This window comes from Phoca vitulina, unplaced genomic scaffold, assembly GCF_004348235.1.
Source record: "Phoca vitulina isolate PV1807 unplaced genomic scaffold, GSC_HSeal_1.0 scaffold76, whole genome shotgun sequence".
NCBI lineage: Eukaryota > Metazoa > Chordata > Mammalia > Carnivora > Phocidae > Phoca > Phoca vitulina.
This window is the reverse complement of record NW_022589779.1, coordinates 2,328,619-2,351,827: the sequence shown is the minus strand read 5'-3', so window position 1 is coordinate 2,351,827 and position 23,209 is coordinate 2,328,619.

Sequence of the window (23,209 nt, the reverse complement as noted above, 5' to 3'; positions counted from 1 at the left end):
ATAAAAAGGAAATATTCTCGAAGCATCTAAAGTAACACAGAAAAGATAATTGTTTCATCCTCTAATTTGTACTTCCGCTTAAAATTGCTAAGTGTTGCATTATATACAGTGATCAACTGGACTCTTTGCTAGAGCTTGGCAATTATACTGTTCCCAGGAAGGTTTTCCCTTTCTTCCGATATGATTTTTCTTGTGCTTGTCCAGTTACCTGGCTTAAAAGAATGGAAGTTATTCCATAAAGGGAGGGAGAGAAGAAGGGCTGAGTTCACAGAATAACATAACCATATATCCCTGCCAGCGTCATGCCCTGACAGGGATGCTGAGTTTTAGCACACAGGTGAGTCTTCGCCCTTGGTCTGGGAGTGCGAGGAGTTGAGGTGAGAATTCAAGAAGGCATGATAGATATGTATGCACAGTTTCAGTAAAAATTTGAGTTATTCACCCTCACTGGACACTGTGCTAAGTATACACTCTTTTTTATACTTCTGTGGAGAGGTTGGAGATTTGTTGCTGTTCTCCAGAGAATTAGAATAAAGGGAACCATCCAAAGATTGGTTGGTTTTTTAAAGTTCAATTCTAAGTCATATTACCATACTCTGTTCCATTTCATAAAAGCAGGCAGAGAATATCGTGTAATTTTATTCAAGTGAATAAAAATTAACTTTCTTTCTTACCAAACTCCAGTTACTTCTATAACTTGTTAATGTATTTGATATTCTCAGTGGAAATTGTAGTGCCTCCAAGGGTTTAGTTCATCTTCTGGTGGTCTGGAGTGAATCTAGGTGGTGATCGATGAGTCATTGAAGATAATACAGTCCACGCCAACTTGCTCAATCATTCTCCTTTCCAGTGTACTAACATCGAAGGCTGGTGTCTCCTCAGCAGCCAGCTTGGCACAACATATCACATATACTTTTTTGACAAGGGGCCTTTGAGAATTGGCTCTCCCGTAGTCTAGACCCAGAAAGTCTCTTCTCCGAGGAAGTGGATGGGGAGGAATGAGGAGTGACCCGGGCAAAATATTCAAGCAACGACAGGAGTTGGCCATCTCTAAATCGCCTAGAGGGAACCATTGGGCCATCACCGAGCTTATATCGGACCACTCCATCTCAGCTGGTGGGAAAATGCAACCGACAGGCAAATTTCTAGGAGAAACTAGGACAATGTTCCTTTTACTATCTGCAAACCTGTTGGGGAGGAGGCTTTCAGGAAATAAAGAGTCAAAAAGAGACTCCTTTCTCCTCATGCCTGAGAAACACAAGCCTACTGGGTTACACAGGAAAACTCTGGTTAGTGAGGTTATGGAAACTGGGAAGTGCTATTTGGAAGGGAGCTGTTATTACAGATCAAGGGTGTCTTGATTGTCCCTGTTTTTTGTTTTTGTTTTGTTATTCTCATTTGAAAGATGCGAGTTAGTGGCTGTATTATACCCCACAAATTCTTCCTTAAGATGGTATTCCTATGATTACTACACCCATTTTACCCATTCACTGTAACCTGGCTCTGCTTCTATTCTTATCCATGGTCAAGACAACCTTCAAATCAGTCGACTGTTCCTATTCTGGGCAAGATTATACTTACAGCCCAGATGTCACTCCTGATATTTACACCTGTATATTCTTAGCATCTCTTTAATGTCTCAATGGCACCTCCAACTAAATATGTTCTAAATTCAACTCATGATGTTTCACCTCTCTCCTGACCTCTTAACTTGGCTCCCTTTCAGTTTTGTGTCTCTCAGTGAATGGTCTCACCAGTGATGGAAACATGAAGCTTAGGATTGACTCCTGATATGTCAATCTCCCTTAACCTCTTGTCTAATTCATTACAAAATCCTATGAATTTATTCTTCTAAGTATCTATAAAACCTCTACCCTCAATCAAAACTGTGGTTATCTCTATCCAGGAGTATCATAAGATCCTCTTAACCTGTCCCTTCACCCCATATTTTCTCTGTGTCTCCCACTCCTGGAGACAACATCCAAGGTTTTCGTTGGGGACTGTCCCTTTCCTTTTCTCAGACCTTGTGGTTCAGGTGGGATTGACTCTTCTATCTGACTCTAGAAGTGAGCAAGTCATTCAGGCCTGACTATGAGTATGTCCTCTTCTTTGGCCATAATGATTGTTTCATGGATGGACCTATGACCAAGTTGTTCATTAAGTGTCATTCCTGGGATATTTGCTGGATTGATAGGGGGGAAACGTTCTCTTTCTGCTAGGGTGATAATATATAATTTTCTCTCTCTTTTTTTTTTTTACTCTAGGTTGCCAGCTGTCATTTCATCCCCAAGAGTGGAAATTCTGCCTAAAAACAAAGCCAACATAGTAGAGAGCCAAGTTGTACCTGTGATGCCAAGAGTTATATTCCTGAAAACATCATTAAGTATCTGGATCCCAATATACCTGAATATCTGCTCTTGGCCATGCTTTACAGTTTCTGAGCCAACAAGTTATCTTTTCCCTTCAATCTCAGGGAACTCTGTTAACTGAAAGGATCTTGTATAATAACACTTCTTGATCTTTTCTGCCTATTCCAGCCAGAGCGATCATCTCAGAACGTTCATCTGATCATGTCAATCACCCCATTTCCCCTCCAGCTTATTGCACATAGGTTAACAACAGACCAAACTTAACAGGACCCTCCAGTTCATGGTGTGTTTGTTTCCTAGCTACATCTCTAGCATTACCTCTTTGTAGAGGTAAAGTCAAGTCCCTGCTCTCTCCACTCCAGCCACCTTTAACAGCCACTGCATTGCCTCTTGCCAAAGGAGCTTTACACATTCCCTCTGCCTTGCTCTTCCTTCCTTCACTTCACCCAGTTGATTTCTGATCTCCTTTTAGATGTCAGCTCAGGCATAAAGTTGAAGTTTTCCTTGAACTCTTTCACAGTGTCATGTCCTCTGATTCTATGATCTCAAAATACTATATACCCAAAGGGTGCCTGGGTGGCTCAGTCAGTTAAGCATCTGCCTTCCACTCAGGTCATGATCCCGGGGTCTTGGGATCAAGCCCTGCGTTGGGCTCCTTGCTCAGTGGGGAGTCTGCTTCTCCCTTTCCTTCTGCCCTCACCCCTGCTCGTGCTCTCTCTCTCTATCTCTCTCTCTATATATATCTCAAATAAATAAAACCCTTAAAAAATACCGTATACCTCTCCTCTGTAGCATGTCTCATAATTGCAATCATGTATGAATTTGAGTGTTTATTGACATTTGAACAAGGATCTGTTCTTCTTGCTCAACCCTGTGTCCCCTGGACTGTGGTAGCATATTTTGTGTTATAAATATGAATGAATTGATACTGCTGAAGCATTTGTTGTTGTGGAATACACTCTTACGTTTCAAACTCCCTTCTTCATAGATTTCTTTAATAGTATTTTCTATTTTTCTACTGGTTCTCTTACTTTTCTCTTTTTTGTTGATTTCTTGTACTGACCTCTCTAATTCTGGCCAATCTGTATACATTTATTTCTTAAGGTTCTGTTGTGCAGCCTCTTTTCTTTTGGTCTACTGTGGACTTTTCTACTTCCATAGCTTCACCTCCTACTTAGCGCCTATGGTAGAGATGTTTCTACCATTGCCTCATCCATACTTTTTCTAAGGGAAGCTTCCCCACATGCAGCCTCTGATTGGCATGGATTGGCCTTTTTAGTAACTGTTAATCCGGTAGGGATGGATATCTGACCTGAGAGCAACCAATCCCATAGATTGATCAACATTTATGAAATGCATAGCTTGACTCCAATATATGCATTGAAATAAATATTTAAAAAAAAATCAGGAGTTCAGATTCAGAGAAATAGATCACTATTTAATAATGGGAACTAAACTGAAAGATCATGATGTTGATGGGGCTGGAGAGATTATGATAGGCCATGCACAGGCTGAAATAATTGAAGAATATGAATTAAGTAAACAAAAGAAACCCATCAGTAGTGGGATAGAGTGGATTCAGAGACAGAATAGAACACATCACCCACTACGTGACCACTGTTTATAGTAAATCTGGGGCCCTGGACAAGAGCTGAAGTTGATTTACTAATTTACCACTAATTTACTTATTACCTCTAATTAGCTGAGGGAACGTATGTAAGTTACTTAAATTTTCAAAAACTTGTTTTCTTATTTATAACTGTGGATTGTAATAGAATATAAATCACAGAACTTGGGAGGATTGCATGATCTAAGGCATAAAAATGCTTAGCTTAGTGCCTAATACATAACAAATACTCAGGGAATGATAATTAATAAAGGAAACCTCAATGGTTGCGACTTAGGATGCAGGCTCATAAATATCTGATGTAGGGATCTTTGGAACCATCCAGAAAGTCCTCCTGCTTTACTGCCCGTGGGCCCAAGTGATTCCCTTATTACTCTTCATGAATCCCATAAATGAGCTAGCTTGAGTGGACTTGCAACTGAAAGAATCACATTAAAACATCATCCAAATATTAATCTGCAGGTTTTTCTTCAAAAGGCCGTTAATATTTTCAGTGGCCCCTGAAACTTTGTCTCTTGATGGCAATCCCAACATGGGCCAAATTAAATGCATCTCCTCCTAGGTATCCTATTTCATTTTGTGGTATCCTTTGCATAGGTAAGCATGCCAAAAATTTTAAAATCATTTTTGATCCTTCATTTTCCCCCAAAAGAGTTAATTTAGTTTGTCAGTAACACACATGAGAGGGAATTGTAAAAATAATTGCAGTAACAGCAATGGAAATGATAGTGTATTTCCTCAATAAGTATAATTTTCCATACTGTAATTTATGAAATCAGTTTTAGTTTTATATTCTTTGCCAACATTTAATGAAATAAGATTCTTTTTTTACTCAAAAAGTTGTTTTAAACTGAACATCTTACAATCAATGGGATTTTAAGGCCAAAGAGATGTTGACGCCAAGTGAAAGTTAAGAAAGGACATTTATTAAACATTTCCTTTATACTAGAAACTGGGTTTTACATGTATTATTAATGTTGATCACTAGTAGACAAAAATAATTACCTCCACTCATGGAGCGACTACTATGTCCCTGGAACTATTTTCAGCATCTGATGTGCATAATATGTAACTAAGCATAAAAGCAGGTCAATGAAATGAGTATTACCGACTCCAGGCTCTAGCTGAGGAAGGGCTTACACGCAGAGAGGAAAGTAATATGATCAATTCATAAGTGGGGTTCTTGTAAACCGTCCAATTACAGCCCGATGCAGCAACTAGAGTTCAGTGAAAACTTGAGGCAAGGCAAGTGTTTTGAGCAAGTAACTAGAGATCTTGAAAATGGTGTTTTAGTATTCTGGTAGTTTGGAATGGGGAGAGGGTAGAGCCAGGAGGACTAATTAGGAGGATTTTATAAATGGCCCCTGCGTGAAGTGACATTGTCCTTTAGCCCCAGCACAAGCAGGGTTCTCAATGAAAGTTGTTGACTGATTGAACTGCTGAGGTTTGTCTGTATGATGCCAGACATCTGGATATAAAGAGTAAAATCCAGTCATCCAGATGTTAATGTTACATGATACGTCGCCATCAAACATTTAAAACTTTTAACTGATTGACTGCCTTTTTTACTCTTCATCCAGATGAATAGCATTGAGTTAACTCAGCTTGAGCCTGTACCAATTGCTATTTCTGATTTTTTTTTTTTTTTTTTTTTTTGCTGCGGAATGGTTAATCTGGTTGCCAGGGCTGATGAATCGCTAAAAGATGAATGATTATATGATTAAATAGCAGGCAGGTGAACAAAAAATAAGTGAGACCTAGTAAATTATGAAGAAAGTGAAAGCTTCATATTATCAGAGATGTATCTTAAGTACTATTTGTGGTGGTTTCTTTTCTTTTTATTCAAAAAATTTTCTTTGGGTTGGGTGTCTCAAGCTTACAGCATTACAGTCCTCTAAGTAACTATTATTTTTGCACATCAAAGCTAACTCCTTGAAAATATTTCACAGACAATTAAATGTTAACACTTTCCTTCTGTGCACAGTTCAAATGTGATATAAAAGCGAAGCATTGTAATACCATATTCAGTTCACTAAAAGTAAATTTTATCCTCCTAAACAACTATATTGCATATAATAATGTATTCTAAAATCCCAATTTTGATAAAATCATACTACATTAATTAAGTAATGGTGGTAACATAAAATACATATATCTCTGGTTTTTGAAAAATTATCTCCAAACTAAGGAAAATGTAACTTGAAAATAAGAACATTAATTTATCATTGAAGATAATACTTTTAAAAAATTTTTTAAAGATTTTATTTGTTTATTTGAGAGAGAGACAGAGATAGTGAGTGAGGCCGAGCAGGGAGGAGAGGGAGAAGCAGGCTCCCCGCTGAGCAGGGAGCCCAATGCAGGGCTCGATTCCAGGACCCTGGGATCGTGACCTGAGTCGAAGGCAGACGCTTAACCAACTGAGCCACCCAGGCGCCCCGAAGATAATACTTTTTAATCAAATTCATTTTATGTCTAACTGCTCACCTGACTTATTGAGAAATAAAAGTTTGAATAACCGGTTATCTGAGTGTTTTGTGTGCATGATGATAAAGAGATTAGCTACTATAGGATTGGCCTTTCTTTTTTTTTTTCTCTTTATGCACAGTGTAGATTTAATGAGATAAGCCTAGGGTTCATCACATATGTTTATACACATAAGTTTACTTGCACTTGTATCTTAATGAAAAAGGATGTTAGTTGAAGGATGCACCATACACATTGCAGTTCCAGTGAGTTAAGTGTGTGGCTATTCTCATACACTTTCTTAAAGTTTTTATTTAAATTCCATTAGTTAGCATGCAGTGTAATATTTTAAAAAAACAGACAATGTAATATTAATTTCAGGTGTATAATTTAGTGATTCAACATTCCATACAACACCCAATGCTCAGCATCCTTAATCCCCATCACCAATTTCACCCATCCCCCCACCCACCTCCCCTCTGGTCACCATCAGTTTGTTCTCTATAGTTAAGAGTCTGTTTCTTGGTTTGTCGCTCCTTTTTTTTTTCCCTATGATCATTTGTTTCTTAAATTCCACATATGAGTGAAATCATATGGTGTTTGTCTTTCTCTGACTACTTACTTCACTTAGCATAATACTCTCTAGATCCATCCACGTTGTTGCGAATGGCAAGATTTCATTTTTTATGGCTGAGTAATATTCCACTGTATATATATACATATATATATGTATATGTATATATATACACACACCACATCCTCTTTATCCATTCATCATCCATTTAACCATTCATCATCTATTCATCAATGGACATTTGGGCTCTTTCCATAATTTTTTTTGAAGAAATTACTGATTTTTAAAGTTACTTTTTGAATCACTTGATTGGCTTTACATTCTGTGGATAAGGATAATAGTAACTAGAAAGATGAAGTATCTACACAGGAAAGTGATAAAGAGAACTGAGATGATTTTCTGGGCAACTAAACCAAAACTCCACTGACTCCAGTTGTTAATACATTTTGGAAGGAACCTAAGTTGTTGGCTAAAGAATATTAAAAGCATGTGGGTTTTTTTTTTCCTACTAGGTTATGAGTCCCCTGAATCCAGAACCCCTGTTATCTAGTCTTGCTTCAGGCACATAAAAAGTATAAAATGAAGTTCATTAAATCAATTTCTATATTCTTGTATCAATTTGTATATATGAGTAGAACCTCTATTGGAGGAATTCAAACTTGTTTTCATATCTAATTGTAGATCAGAACATCCATCCTGTCTTAAATGTTATAATCTCTTTCAGAAAGACAGGATATATGATATGAATAGTCTCATACAAATTTAGAATCAATTCAACATGAAGAAATGAGTATCCACTACAAAGACATCTCTTTACAATCACAGGATTAATAACAGAGCTAGAAATAATTGCATCAGGCTGCCAACATTTGAATGGCAGAAAGAAATTTTTTATAAAGTTCCATGAAGAATTTTGAAAGTCTTTTTGGCTTTTACATTGACACATTGCCAGCTCAAAGCATCTAAAAGTCCTTCCAGAATTACATATAAACAAGAATCATTTCACCCACCTCTGGGCTGGAATGTGACAGCTGGCTAAAGTAAGCATAGCAACACCACACAACAATGTCAAACAGGATGAATGGCTTAACCAATCAAAAATAGAGCATCAGAGTAAAACTGCTCAAATTAGATTTCTGGCCAGGCCAACAAGGTTAAATTTCTGTACCGGTATAAAGTCCCTAGGGTCCTTGATGGCCACAAAAGTCATGTTAGTGCAACTAACTGAATTTAAGATGTGATTCAACAGCTCAAGAGTTTCTTAATAATACATGGGGCTTCTTTGGTTTTCTGATCCAACATAGAGAAGGTAGAAAGCGATGGGTATAGTTAAGGGAATGAGCAGCAAAAGAAAGGTGACCTTGGACAAGTCACAAGTTCCCAGCGTAAAGGTTGATCAAGCTACTTTCCCTCTCTCTGCTTTATTTTCCTCAGTCATAACACAGAATTCTTAATACTCGGCTCTGCAAGCTGTTTTTAGGATCAGTTATACACATAACATATATCAAGCTCTGAAATCAATTCCTAATACAGAGAGCCCACACTATCCATGGAAAAATTATTTTTACCTATTAGTGGTCGGCAGAATTCATACAAAACGCGGGGGAGGGAATTCTGAGACATATACTCCTAAATACTAAATTATTCTTAACTTAGGGACCTGAAGAGTTGGTGGCCCAAGAGAGTCTGGTTTAACTTAAGATGTTTCAGCAATAGCAATAGATTATATACCTTGTATAATATCTTTCATAGCTGGAAGATAGGTGTAGGTGGAACTAGAAAAAACACAAACACACTAATTTTTTGTTTTGTTGTTGTTGTTGTTTCTGCCTAACAATAAATATTCAATCAAAATTCCAAAATGAATTGCTTCAAACTCAGTTTGATAAACTGTAGGATTTTCAAACAAGTATTAATGTTCATAGAGGAGGTTATATAATGCTCTGGTACTAAATAAAGTTACTTAAATTAGTTACCTCAAATCATTATTCCTTTTATTTTGATTCATTTATAAGTTTGTTGTTTTTTTTAAGATTTTATTTATTTATTTGACAGAGAGAGACATAGCGAGAGAGGGAACACAAGCAGGGGGAGTGGGAGAGGGAGAAGCAGGCTTCCCGCAGAGCAGGGAGCCCGATGTGGGGCTCGATCCCAGGACCCTGGGATCATGACCTGAGCAGAAGGCAGACACTTAACGACTGAGCCACCCAGGTGCCCCTCATTTATAAGTTTTAATAAAATCTTACTATATCTTCTCCATTTCATCTCCCTTCTGAACTTTGGTCATCGTTCTCTGAATTAATAACTGAAGATATAATTTTAAAATGTTCTCACAATATAAATTAAACTCTGAAATACTAATAAATATATGTGAGAATACAATACAAAAAGGCTATAAAAACTACTTTCTAATAATCCTTAGAGAAAAATATCTGAGTTACACTTTGAAATCATATACTAGCAATTGGCATAAGTGAGTTGCAAGCATATTACAATCAAAGTGCTCTTCACTTTGTCTGGGTATGTATGGTTATTTCAGCATTCATGAGAAGATAATTTTTCATTCTAACTTGAGTGTGGTAGGCAAAATATCTCTTTTAAAATCATTGTATAACAAAAGTCGGGTGGCAAGACTTACAGCTCACTGAAACTTAAATACATAGGATTCTAATTGTTAGTCTAATCCTGTCCGGAGGTTAATTCTTAAAATCGTGGCTATTAAGTTTCATGTGTTATATTTGCTAAGGCACTTGGGAACATTGGCCAAGTGTTGAGTGTCTCTGGTATGTCCATTCTAGCTTTAATTGCTGACCCATATCACTTGCTAGTAAGTTATATGGAAGACTTCTGTTTTTATGGTGGTATTTTAAAAATTACTTTATATATTAGCTCCCAGTAAATGTTCAGGCAAAAGTAATGACATTTTATAGTATGTGGCAAATTCTTTCATGTAGTACTTGTACTATATATTCCTAGATATTAATGTACAATGAATGATAGTGCATCTGGATGAGGGAACTCTGGATATAATTGTCTCATTATTTTATTCTTTTTAGTTTTTTCTAAGTTTTTGTTTTTTAAGATTTTATTTATTTATTTGACAGAGAGAGACACAGGGAGAGAGGGAACACAAGCAGGGGGAGTGGGAGAGGGAGAAGCAGGCTTCCCACTGAGCAGGGAGCCCGATGAGGGGCTCGACTCCAGGACCCTGGGATCATGGCCTGAGCTGAAGGCAGACGCCTAATGACTGAGCCACCCAGGAGCCCCAGTTTTTCTAAGTTTTTTAAATAGACACTTGAATAAAGAAAACAAAACAGTGGATAGCAACTTACATACTCTTCTTATATCAACATTACCCAAAACTTAATTTCTCTTTTACATAGTTAATTGATTTTGAAAGTAGCCCTAATGTTTCACGTACTGTTTGGACATGGATACATCTAATTCCATAAGCTTTAACCATAAGAAGGAAGGGTAGGTTGGGAGGGAAGGAAAATGTATTTGAGGGTGGGCCCTGGTATACTTACCAGACTTAGTAAAAACCCATTATACAGAATTCTGACAAAAGCCTTTGTGAAAGCCAGTTGGAGCGTATCTCCTTACTCCCCTAGTGATTACTTGGACCACCCTCAACAAATTGTTCCTCCCTACATAATATTTCTACTCAGGACATCTTTGAGAAAGATCATGTAAATTTAAAGACACAGAAAAATATTGATTTCAATTAAAGAATTTATCCCAAGTCTATTTCAGAGCTAAGAATAAGTACTAATAATTGTGACTTCAGTATCTCTGCTTCTCACTAACTAGCTTTCTAATGCAAGTATTAGCTTACTGCAGTAAATAGCTTACATTAATCCTCTTTGCATAATTTTAATTTTTATTATTTTGCAATTATAAGATACGTCTATTCTTAAATTCAAGAATCTCATCAATATTTAAATGTGGATTTATTACCCGTGTATCTATAGTTTTTGTTTTTGTTTTTTTTTTTTAGTACACAAAGCCATCTCCCACTGAAAGAGCAGATACTTAGAGTCATTTGGAGAATATTCCAGAAGTCTGAGGTAAATATTAGTCCTTATTGAAGGCTAGAAAAGAGTGACTTGTAAAGCATAATAAAAATCACAAAATAACATAAAGATACACACTTTGTGTGAATTTCTCTAATAGATTTAGAGAAAAAAATTCTTTCTAATAAAAATGATTAGACTGGCCTATAAGCTACTGATAAAGAAGAGAAGCTGAATAAATAAAATATTTTGGTAGAATCTTGCTGAAACGAATATAGGGGATTGTCAAAGAAAAAGTTGTGTGGCTTCCATGGAAAATCTGACCAGAGGAGGAAAAAGACACGGAGGCACCTGAAACACGGTTCTCCATTGTTCCTCTTTGCCTGCAAATCCCTTTCTGGGTTTTTGCTCTTGTTTTTACTATAGTGGCATATACCTTCATACTTCAAATATTCTCCCAGTGAATTATGAACCCCAAATAACTGTGAGTAATGTCCGTAATGCTTGCCTTCTAGAAGACTTAAGCTGGGCTGCATAGTTTATAGCTGATAAACTGGGAGTCAATCTTTCACTGCAATGATGTATTCACTGCACTAAGAACCATTTCCATTGTAAATTCATTCTTGAAATGTTGGACCATAAATGTCGTCAGTATCATTACCCAATCTGTTCCCAGAAGCAGTGACTGTCAGTCCGCTGCAGGTGCTAGCTTCTGAAAGCAAGGTGCTCCAAATCGAACACATTAAACCATGACTCCATTCTCAAGGGCAACTCCTTTCAAAGGCCTCTTTACTTCATGCTGCTTTGGCAAAGAGACTAATGGATGCCATTTCTGATATGCAACTGGCTTCGGGGTTTTTCTTTTGCCCTTTTGGAAGGAGGCACCCTTGAGTGCCTCTTAACACATATATCTCCCAAACGTTCCTTCCTTAGAAGAATGTGCTAGTTCAGTCGGATCCATCCTTTGTTTGCGTTTAGAATACACAGACTTAAACTATAACCTGTTGTCATGTCTTTATTGGATCATCAGTGCACAGGGAACTTGCTAGGGATTGTGCAGAGAGATACAAGAAGCAGACAACACAGGACCGGGCTTGGGCAGCTTAGATTTTGGTAGGGTGAGAAACAGTCCTGCCACGATGAGTCAGGGAACAAATAATAGGTGAAACTCATTTCAGGTATCAGTTACTTCATCATACATTTTGCAGTGTTAACTGGGGAAAAAAATGTTCTTGGGGAAATCTAAGTGACATGAAGGTTTAAATCCTTGGCATAAATTTTACTGAACAGTACGTCATTTGGAATATTAAATTGAGTCCACAATTGCTACCCAGAGTGGAAAAGACTTTTAAATGTAGTTTTCTTATTTATCTTTAGATGCTCCCTTCTTTTTAAAGTATTCAGATTAATTCAGTGGACTGTGCATCAAATCTAAAGCCCAGGAGACATCGATCTGGTGAAAAAAAAAACCTTAGGTGCTACTGCAGAGAACTGTTATTTCTTTAACGTGTCTTCTGATTTTGTATTCCAGGAAAGTACTGAAGAGGTGTTCTGCTCCTTTAGAAGTTGGTAGGAAAATGTTAAAAGCCATTCACCTGAAAGCAAAAGCCTGAATGAATAATTCTAAGTTGGTGTTCAATCAATTCAAGTAATGAGTGGCAAACGGGAGCATCCTGATGCCTGACGTGTGTTTATGTGCCTGTAGCCAGAAGGACTTTCGGTGCCCTGTCTTCGCTTAATAACAGGTGTTATGGAAAGACATCCACTGCACTCATTCTTTAACACGCATTATTTTACAGATTATGAAATCAAGGTGAGGAAATTTATAACGTACTTGTCAGATTTTTTTTCTGAAAGAACACCACTATTCACTACTTGGAGAATATAATTGGAAAGATATTTTATGACCCCTTCCATGGTGAACAAATTATGGAGACTATTTTCAAGGGTTTATAATCACATGTGGAGAAAAAAAAACTCAAATATTTTCACCTTTGGGCTTTAACCCGACTGACAATGCTCTTCAAGCACTAACTACTGAGCTCACTGATTAATGATATTGCAGCGATGGAAAGCTCACGAGACTCTTTGATCATTCTATCAATCAAAATATTTACTGAGATGCTTTTAAGAAACTTAAATATAAATATTGAGAGGCAAGTAGATATATACATTGGAAGTTAAAAAAAAGACTGAGATGGAACTAAAATTTTGAACTTTTTAATTAGTTGGATATTCACTGAATCCATGAACATATGGGAAGGCATGTGGAATGAAGAGATGATTTAGAAAGGGTCCCTAAAGACTAACTGTATTTAAGAATCAAGGAGAGGAAGAAGAATGGGTAAAAGAAGCAGGAAACAGCACTCAGAGAAGTCTGAACAAACTAGGAAAGTGTCGTAAGGAAGCCAAGGATGTCAAATATAATACATGAGATTGTTCTTAAATGTTTCTTTTTGTCATAAGTAACAGTATTGGTTGTTCTTGGTTTGATGGGAGAGTGAAGATGGGGTTATTTATCACTAAAGATTGTGTGTTGTGTTCTGCATTGTGTCTAGATACATGATATCCCTTATAAAATGGGGGAAGGGGTGGGGGCACACAGGACTCTAAGAAAAAGAGTTGGACTTCTGGTTTCAACTCTGACATATAAAAATCTTAGAAATCACCTCCACCTCTTCTTCAAGTAGAAAGAAATGGAACAAAATGAAAGCCAACAGTTTTTCTTAGACCCAACAGAGAATTGAAGTTGCAGGGCAAATTTTCTCCCTGAAACCTAGAAAGACAGGTGAACCCAGAGAAACAGAACCAATATCAGCTGACCTGGAGCAGAAGGGCAGGAGTCATAAACTGACAGGAACATTCACATGGTACTTTTGACAAATTGCAGAGGATGAGTATGGACCAACCTGAAAGTGAGATACTCCTGGGAGCCTCAGTCTTAGAGGGGTCCCCATGCTCTCATGGGTTTTACCCCAGGAATGCCACTAGGTTTTCATTATAGAGCCAAGAACAATCACCTCCTGTCTTAGGCAGGGGATGGGGGAAAAGTTAGCATTTGGAAATACCCCCAGTACCTTCTCCATAACAAAGTTCTACCCTTGGTGAAAATAGAAGTGTGTGTGAAGGTCACAGCCCCAAGACATGGGCCAACTAAAAGATGGATGTTTAATATAGGCTATAGAACGCTTACATTCTCCTATTCCTTACCACCACATCAACAGAGCTCTAGTGCACCAAGGGTAGATTATAATGGAAAGAGCTGCAAGGCTCAGACTCTATTTAAGAAAGGATTCTTAGGGAAGCACAAAGACAACAGAAGAGGCAAAAATAAAGACACTTAGGAATTTGAGGCTTCTGTTATCTACAGCTACAGGAAACATTAAACACAGCCCAACTCCTAGCCAGGTGAACATAAAACCTCCCACCAAAAGTCTATTTACCTCAGTTCCTGTTACTTGATATATTATGCCGGGCTCTATAGGACAATTTTAAAAGGTATAACATGCATGCAGCTGAAATGGATATATGTTAACTAAACTTAATGTAGTAATCATTTCACAGTATATGTAAATCAAATCATTATGCTGTACACCTTAAACTATACAGTTCTGTTTGTCAATGATGTCTCAAAAAAACTGCAGAAAGAAAAAAGGAATATCTCTGTGATGTTCAAGTATAGGATGGATTTCTTACATAAGACACATAGCACAAAGCACAGAAAAGACGTTAAATACTTGTGCCAAAACATATAACCCAAAACATCATAAAAGAGGAAATTGGAAACTGGAATGCTCAATAAACATGTAGAAAGTTGCTCAACTTCATTTATGATCAAGGAAATGCAAACTAAAACTACAATTGACTCTCGTTTTATGTATACTGGATTGGCAAAGATTGAAAAGTCTGACAATCCCAGCTGTTGGTAAGGATATGGACTAATGCTGGTAGGAGTGTACATTGGAACAACCATTTGAAAGAATCATTTAGGATCTTATAACACACTTAGGATCTTATAGTCAGAAGAAGTTTCATTTTTAAATTTAAATTTTATATGTACTTTGGTTATAGAGAATTATGATAGTGAGCTCAATGAAAGATGATGAGTCATAAACATAGGGGTTCATGTATCCCTTTGAACTAGTATTTTGCATTTTGGGGGTAAATACCCAGTAGGGTGATTATTGGATTGTAGGGTAGTTCTATTTTTAAGTTTTTGAGGAACCTCCATACTGTTTCCCACAGTGGCTGCACTAGTTTGCATTCCCACCAACAGTACATGAGGGTTCCTTTTTCTCCACTTCCTTACTAAGACTTGTTTTTGTGTTGTTGATTTGAGCCATCTTGATAGTGTGAGGTGATATCTCATTGTAGTTTGATTTGCATTTCCCTGATGATGAGTGATGTCGAGCATTTTTTCATGTGTCAGTTGACCATCTGGATGTCTGTCCATCAGTAAATGAATGGATAAAGATAGTGTGGTATACATACAATGGAATATTATTCAGCCATAGAAAAGAATGAAATCTTGCCATTTGCAATGGCATGGTTAGAGGTAAAGAGTATAATGCTAAGTGAAATAAGTCAGTCAGAGAAAGACAAATACTGTATGATTTCGCTCATTTGTGAAATTTAAGAAGCAAAACAAATGAGCAAAGGGAAAAAAGAGAGACAAACCAAGAAACAGACTCTTAACTATAGAGAACAAACTGATGGTTACCAAAGGAGAGGTGGGTGGGGGGATGGGTGAAATTGGTGATGGGGATTGTCATGATGAGCACTGGATGATGTATAGAATTATTGAATCACTATACTGTATACCTGAAACTAATATAACACTGTATGTTAACTCTACTGGGATTAAAATTAAAAAAGACAAGTCATAAAAATATATTGCACTAAGATTACATGAGCAAAATGGGTAGAAATATAAGTTGGAGAGAAAAATGGTTATGTTTTTAAGTAGAATCAAAATATGAAGTGCAGTACAAAATATCAGATATTATATGTAGTAAGAATAAGTATCATTTCTTTAAAAATGTTATTTCAGTTATATACGTGTGTGGAATGTGTGGGTGTGTATGTGTATAGAGTATCATGATGTAAAAATATTTTTTCATGAAAATAGCAGCAAAAATTACTCTGACTCAGATGATTCTGATGCAGTGATCTACACATTCAGAAATAATACTCTAGGAGCAGTAAGGGTGAAAGAGAAAAGGTTTAAGACTTTGGCTTACCAAACAAACATTTTAATGTATATACACTTGCATGAGTGGGTATGTATAAAATTATTTAAGATCTCAAATACATAATAGGGAATCAGACTTGAACTCTTCAGGAAGAGTTGGTAGCAAAGAATACAGTTTTTAGGAGCTTGTAGAGTATAAACCAGAAGAGCCTCGAACTTTAGAAATGAATTCCAAGAAAAGAAGCAAGTACATACAAAAATACCACCATAATATGGGGTAGATAGATGGGGAGAGAAAAACCTATTAAAGCAATCAGATCCAGCCTGTACACACAGGGGGCGTGGCGCTGAGTTTGGGGGAGAATCTGATGCTATAAACAACTGATGAAAATCTATCCCTTCATGTCTTAGGTTAAGAAGTTGGCATCCCTAGAAGTAGATCCCACGATGGGGATTTATGTGTAAGTCATTTATTAAAGAAGTGTTCCCAGAAAAATCTGGCAAGAGAGTGAATGCATCAGAAGAGAGAAGAGGAAGAATCCAAGAAAGGATGGGATTTCCAACAGAGCTCCAGCATCAGCCTGATCTCTGAGGCATGAATTCTGTTTCAGAATTTGTCCTTCCTGGAGGTACAGCAATTGGGGTTTCGTATCTGAGAAGGAAATCAGTCATTGGCTAAGGGCTTTGCTGGTAATGTCCTAGGAACTGCCTGTTCTCTGCACTTGGCAAAGTGGTTCTAGCCAAGGTCAGTATTTTGTGTAGAAACAAAGACGGAACCTGGAGATGGGCACAGACAAGATCCAAGGGATCTGAGGGGACCTAAACAGGGCAAACATAGTGTCTACTCTCTTTGAAATAGTTTTCTCTTAGTAGGAGACAATGCTATAGAAAGAGCCCGTTGGAGTTTATCAGAAGGGTAAAGTGGGCCATAGACAGGAAGATCTCCAGAGGCTCCTAGAACATTTAAAAATAAAATCAATCTCCTTTCCAATAAAATAATTTTTTAAAATATGAGAACTGGAACTGAAGCTAGAGTGTTTAGGGATATATATTCTAGTTTTCTTCATTTTCTTTACTGGTATAGGAATGAAATAACTTTGATACGCTAATCATATTACATAAATATGATTTAATTAATGTGGCCTTTATAAGCTATAAGAAGGAACTGTTTAGTGTAATTCAAAGGGCAAGGGGAGGACATGGGGAGAATATATTTCTTGAGTTGAGCCTGAGCCCCTGCTAAGATGATCCTGCTGGTTTGCTGACTGAATCTCTAGCTACTAGAAAAGAAGACACCCAGGAAAAGCGTGTAAGTACAAATGTGGGATTTGTTTTCAGGTTTATGAGGTAATATTGACAAATAAAAATTGTATATATTTAAAGTGTATAACTTGATGTTTCAATATATGTGTACTTTGTGAAGTGATCACCATAATCAAGCTAATTAACATATCCATTAATCTATTACTTCCCATAGTTTTCTTTCTCCCCCTCTCTTTCTTTCTTTCTTTCCTTCTTTTTCTTTCTTTCCTTTTTTCTTTCTTTCTTTCTTTTCTTCTTTCTTTCTTTCCCTCTTTCTCTCTTTTCCTTCCTTCCTTCCTCTTCTCCTCCTTCTCCTTCTTCTTATTTTGTGTGAGAATGTATTTCCATTTCTATTTCAAGTATACAAATGTTCTTTAGCTGCTGTTAGCACCAAGTAAGAGAAAGACAAGTCTAGAATTTAAGGGCTTTATAAGAATGAAGATATAAAAATGAAATACCAGTAGTTGTGATTCAATGAAGCTGTGAGTAATAGTGCATATTAGAGTAAATAACAGTTTGAAAGGTTTAAAAGCTCATTTTCTTTGGAATGGCCAAACATAATTTTAAAGTGATCAAATTTGGCCCTTCTAATCATATATCAACTAGAAATGCTTTGGGCTGAAAGTAACAGAAAACCCAACAGATAATGGATAAATAAATAAGATAACAGAGTGGTTAAAGCATAAGTTCTGGATACTGATTTTATAGATTCAAATGTTAGGTAGTAAACTTAAGCAAATTAGTTTTTTTGTGTGTCAGTATCCTCATCTAAAAAATGGGGGGAATAATAATAGTATCTACTTTATATTTAGTTCTGAGAATTAAAGTTAACATATGCAAAGTATCTGAAATATACATGTTCATAAAAGGGTACCCGAAAGGTAGTAGATAATATATAAGTAAATAAATTTTGAGGTTACGTAAGTGAGACATAAAGATGGTTTTATTGTCATGGATTTTTATTAATCCCTAGAATAATTTACCAGAGGCAATAGACATTATGTTTATTCCCTAACAACCTAGGCTTTATTTATAGGAGAGGGATAATTAATTCTGTGCCTATTCATTTTTTATGCAAGTGGAACACTACCTATTTTTCTTTATGTTTTGCACTTTGTTTTAAACAAAATTTAGATTTCTTTCCATATAAACACAGGTAGGTATCCCTTAGGTTCTTAAAAATCAGTATAGTCTTTCATTATCTGACTATGCCATCATTTATTTTACACTTCCCATACTGATGAACATATAGCTTGTTTACAAACAACACGGCAATGAATACTCTTATAGATCTTTGGATATTTATATGAACATATTTGGAAGGCAAAATTAAGCAATGAGCATTTAATGTAGCCTTACTCTGTGTAGGCCATTATGGTAAAGATTAAGAAGGATTCAGGAAGATGAGAAAAATAGTAGAGCATGTTAAAACTAGACATTTACATATATCCTGCATGATTAAGAACACTCTGTAGTTAAATCTTACTAAAATGTGTATTAAAAACTGGAACTGATTATTTTAAATTCCATTTGACTGATTCCATACAAGAAATCTACTGTCAAGTTCAGTCTGGGTTTAAAGGGTTTTTTATCAGCTTTTTAGAGCCAAGCTTTTCTATGAGAAGATGAGCAAGAATCGGTAGATGTACAATGAAAGAAGCTAAAATAATTAGAAAAAAAAATTTTGGAGGAAACAGGGACTATGCAGAGAGAAGAAAACCTCTAAAATCCTGTAAAAATATCCCGAGAGAGATTCAATTAACAAATTTTTGAGCATTTACTATGTGCCAGTCACCAGGAATTCAGTCGTAAGTAGAACAGACCAAAAACTCAGCCCTCGTGGTACTTAGAAATTATTGTATCAAGAAATAAGAAAGAGAGACACCTGGGTGGCTCAGTGGGTTAAGTGTCTGCCTTTGGCTCAGGTCGTGATCCCAGAGTCCCAGGATCGAGCCCCATGTCAGGCTCCCTGCTCAGCAGGGAGTCAGCTTCTCCCTCTCCCTCTGCCCCTCTCCCTGTTCCTTCTCTCTCTCTCAAATAAATAAATAAAAGCTTAAAAAAAAAAGAAACAAGAAAGAATCCTACAGAAAAGGAGTATTTGGAGAATAAAAAAGAGCTCATGGAAATTAAAGATATAACAACAAAATATTCAGGAGAAGGACTGAAGAATAAAGTCAAAAATACCCCTCAGGGGGCGCCTGGGTGGCTCAGTCGTTAAGCATCTCCTTCGGCTCGGCTCATGATACCAGGGTCCTGGGATCGAGCCCCACATCGGGCTCCCTGCTTGGCGGGAAGCCTGCTTCTCCCTCTCCCACTCCCCCTGCTTATGTTCCCTCTCTTGCTGTGTCTCTCTCTGTCAAATAAATAAAATCTTTAAAAAAAAAAAATACCCCTCAGAAAGTATAAAAAAGAGAGCAAAGAGCAGACAAAAGACTGCACATCTTATTGGATCATGCCAAGTGATTTAACACCCAAATAATAGAAGTTCTAAAAGAAAGCAGGGAAAGGAATAATTCAAAAAATTCCCCAGAAAGAAAGAAATGGATTTGTCAGAATGAATGAATCCTTTGAATGCTTAGCACACTGAGTGAATATTGACCCAAACCAAATAATGTCAGTATGCAATTTCAGAAGATGAGGACAAAGAGAAGATTCTAAAATTTTCCGGAGAGAAGAACACAGATTTTATACACATGATCAAGATCCGAAAGCAATAAACATCTCAAGAGCAATATGGAAAAATAGAAGAGAGCAGGACAATGACTTCATAATCCTGTGTGAAAATGATTTTCCATCTAGACATTTTTCAATTAAGTGTGAAGAGAGAATAAGGACATTTTTAATAGACATGCATGGTTTCAAAAATTTACCTTCTTTAGAAAGTTACTGGAGGATGCATTTCACTAGTAGGAGGGAGTTTACAAAGAAACAAGTGAGACATAAGACCCATGAATAAACTAATGACAATTTCAAGGAGACAGTTGTTTGGCTGACCAATCAGATTGGAGCAAGATAGTATTCTCTACAGGAAACATTTTCAGAAAATTGAAGAATACCTACTGTTTTTAAGTGAATTTTAAGTGAATTGGGGATTTGTTGTGTGAATTTTTGTACACAACAAACAAAGAAAACCAAACAAACACTAATTCTATAGAAAAGAAAAGTTCTTGCCATTTGCAATGACGTGGATGGAACTGGAGGGTATTGTGCTAAGCGAAATAAGTCAATCAGAGAAACATGTATCATATGATCTCACTGATATGAGGAATTCTTAATCTCAGGAAACAAACTGAGGGTTGCTGGAGTGGGGGTGGTGGGTGGGATGGGGTGGCTGGGTGATAGACATTGGGGAGGGTATGTGCTATGGTGAGCGCCATGAATTGTGTAAGACTGTTGAATCACAGACCTGTACTTCTGAAACAAATAATACATTATATGTTAAAAAAAAAAAAAGAAGATAGTAGGAAGGGAAAAATGAAACGGGGGAGATCGGATGGGGAGACGAACCATGAGAGACGATGGACTCTGAGAAACAAACTGAGGGTTCTAGAGGGGAAGGGAGTGGGGGGAGGGGTTAGCCTGGTGATGGGTATTAAAAAGGGCACGGACTGCATGGAGCACTGGGTGTTATACGCAAACAATGAATCATGGAACACTACATCAAAAACTAATGATGTAATGTATGGTGATTAACATAACATAAAATAAAATTTAAAAAAAAAAAGAAAGAAAAGAAAAAGTTGTGGATGAAGGAAAAAACAACCCATATACTACCAGGCCCATCTGTGAGTAGCATTTATAGAACTCTAACACCTAAGATGGAGTAATCTGGAGTATGGATGGTATCATAGACTGGTCGGTGGATGTTCAGATGTTTGAGGTCAGTTCTCAAGTGATTTTGACCATAGAATTTCAAAAGTTTATGAGTTGATCAGATGGACTAAAAAAATATGGTTACAATATTTTGCTGCATCTCAACAAGGGGCTAACCTTGCTGCTTGCTTTGACAAATAAAATGTGGTATAAGTGATATTGTACAGGTTCTTGAAACTAGGACTCAAAAAGCCTTGCAGTTGTCACCTTCACCTCATTGGAACCCGGACACCATCATGCTACGAAGAAGCTCACCCAAGCCTCCTTGAGGAAAAGAGTACATTTTGAGAAAAACCCTGCCATTCCAGCTGCCCCAGGTGAGCACACCCCCAACCAATACACCAACTGAATGCAGAAGCCCCGTGAGAAAGCTCAAGTGAGATCAGGAGAAAAGCCATCCAACCAACCCCCAGAATCATGAAAAACAATAAACAATTGTTGTTTCAAGCTACTAAATTTTCAGCCACATTGCTATGCAGCAACAGATAATCAGGAGAGTATATAGTATTTATTTGCTATTTCTGCTAAGACCTCTTCCCTTTCTGGCCCAATGTTAATCAACCTTACCATAAATATTTCTAAATGTTGCTTTTCCTAAGACACTAAGTATTTCCATGTTTCAAACTTGTTTTCAAACTTGTTTACTTTCCTCTCTCTTTCTAACATAAACTTAGTACCCATGATGTGATCCTGCTTATTTGTACATAAGATCTTGCCTCTGTCTTCATTTCTGGACATTACTCCATTCCATCGCTTGACTTTGCAATCCTCCAATTGTGACATTTACCTCATGACTCTTAGTCTTGAAGACACTGTTCCCCCTCTCGCTGGAATAATCTCCCCTCCTAATCAGCCTGGCAGACACTTACATAGACATACGGTAATATTGTTATTTCCCTGTAAAGTTTAAAATCTGCAATATGGGATCTCCGGTGACCAGGCCTTACTTGTTTTTACTCAGCAGACTCAAATCTCCTTCACTTCATCTCCCAGCAGAATCTGTGCTTCTGATGCTGTGGTTCCGCACTAATTGGCAAAGCCTCTGCTTTCTCCTGAGCACAAGCACAGTTGCTCTCAAAACTTTTTGTTGTATTAATTTTGAGGCATGTGAAACCAGTGTGCTTGGGAAGGTTTTCACCTGGGCTCCATATTTGTTCAGCCGCAAAATCACCTTCAGCAAATTCCTGAGCTGACACTGCTGTTGATATATTGAGGCTTGTGTCTCAGGGTGCATGCAGTAAAGACCAGGACCTCTGCCATGTGCTCCCCAAGACATTGTCTTCCTGAAACTTTTGAAAATTCTAGATCAATCTTGTGCAGATGTGTTACAAAGCTGTTGTAGTCTTTCTTCACTACCTTTTGGCATTCCCTTATTCCTTTTAGAAAAGTTCAGTTCAGCTTTAACTGATTTACCTGATTCTTTTTTTTTTAATTTTATTTTATTATGTTCTGTTAATAACCATACATTACATCATTAGTTTTTGATGTAGTGTTCCATGATTCACTGTTTGCATATAACACCCAGTGCTCCATTCAGTACGTGCCCTCTTTAATACCCATCACCAGGCTAACCCATCCCCCCACCCCCCTCCCCTCTAGAACCCTCAGTTTGTTTCTCAGAGCCCATAGTCTTTCATGGTTCGTCTCCCCCTCTGATTCCACCCCTTCATTTTTCCCTTCCTACTATCTTTTTTTTTTTTTTTAAGCATATAATGTATTATTTGTTTCAGAGGTACAGGTCTGTGATTCAACAGTCCTACACAATTCACAGCACTCACCATAGCACATACCCTCCCC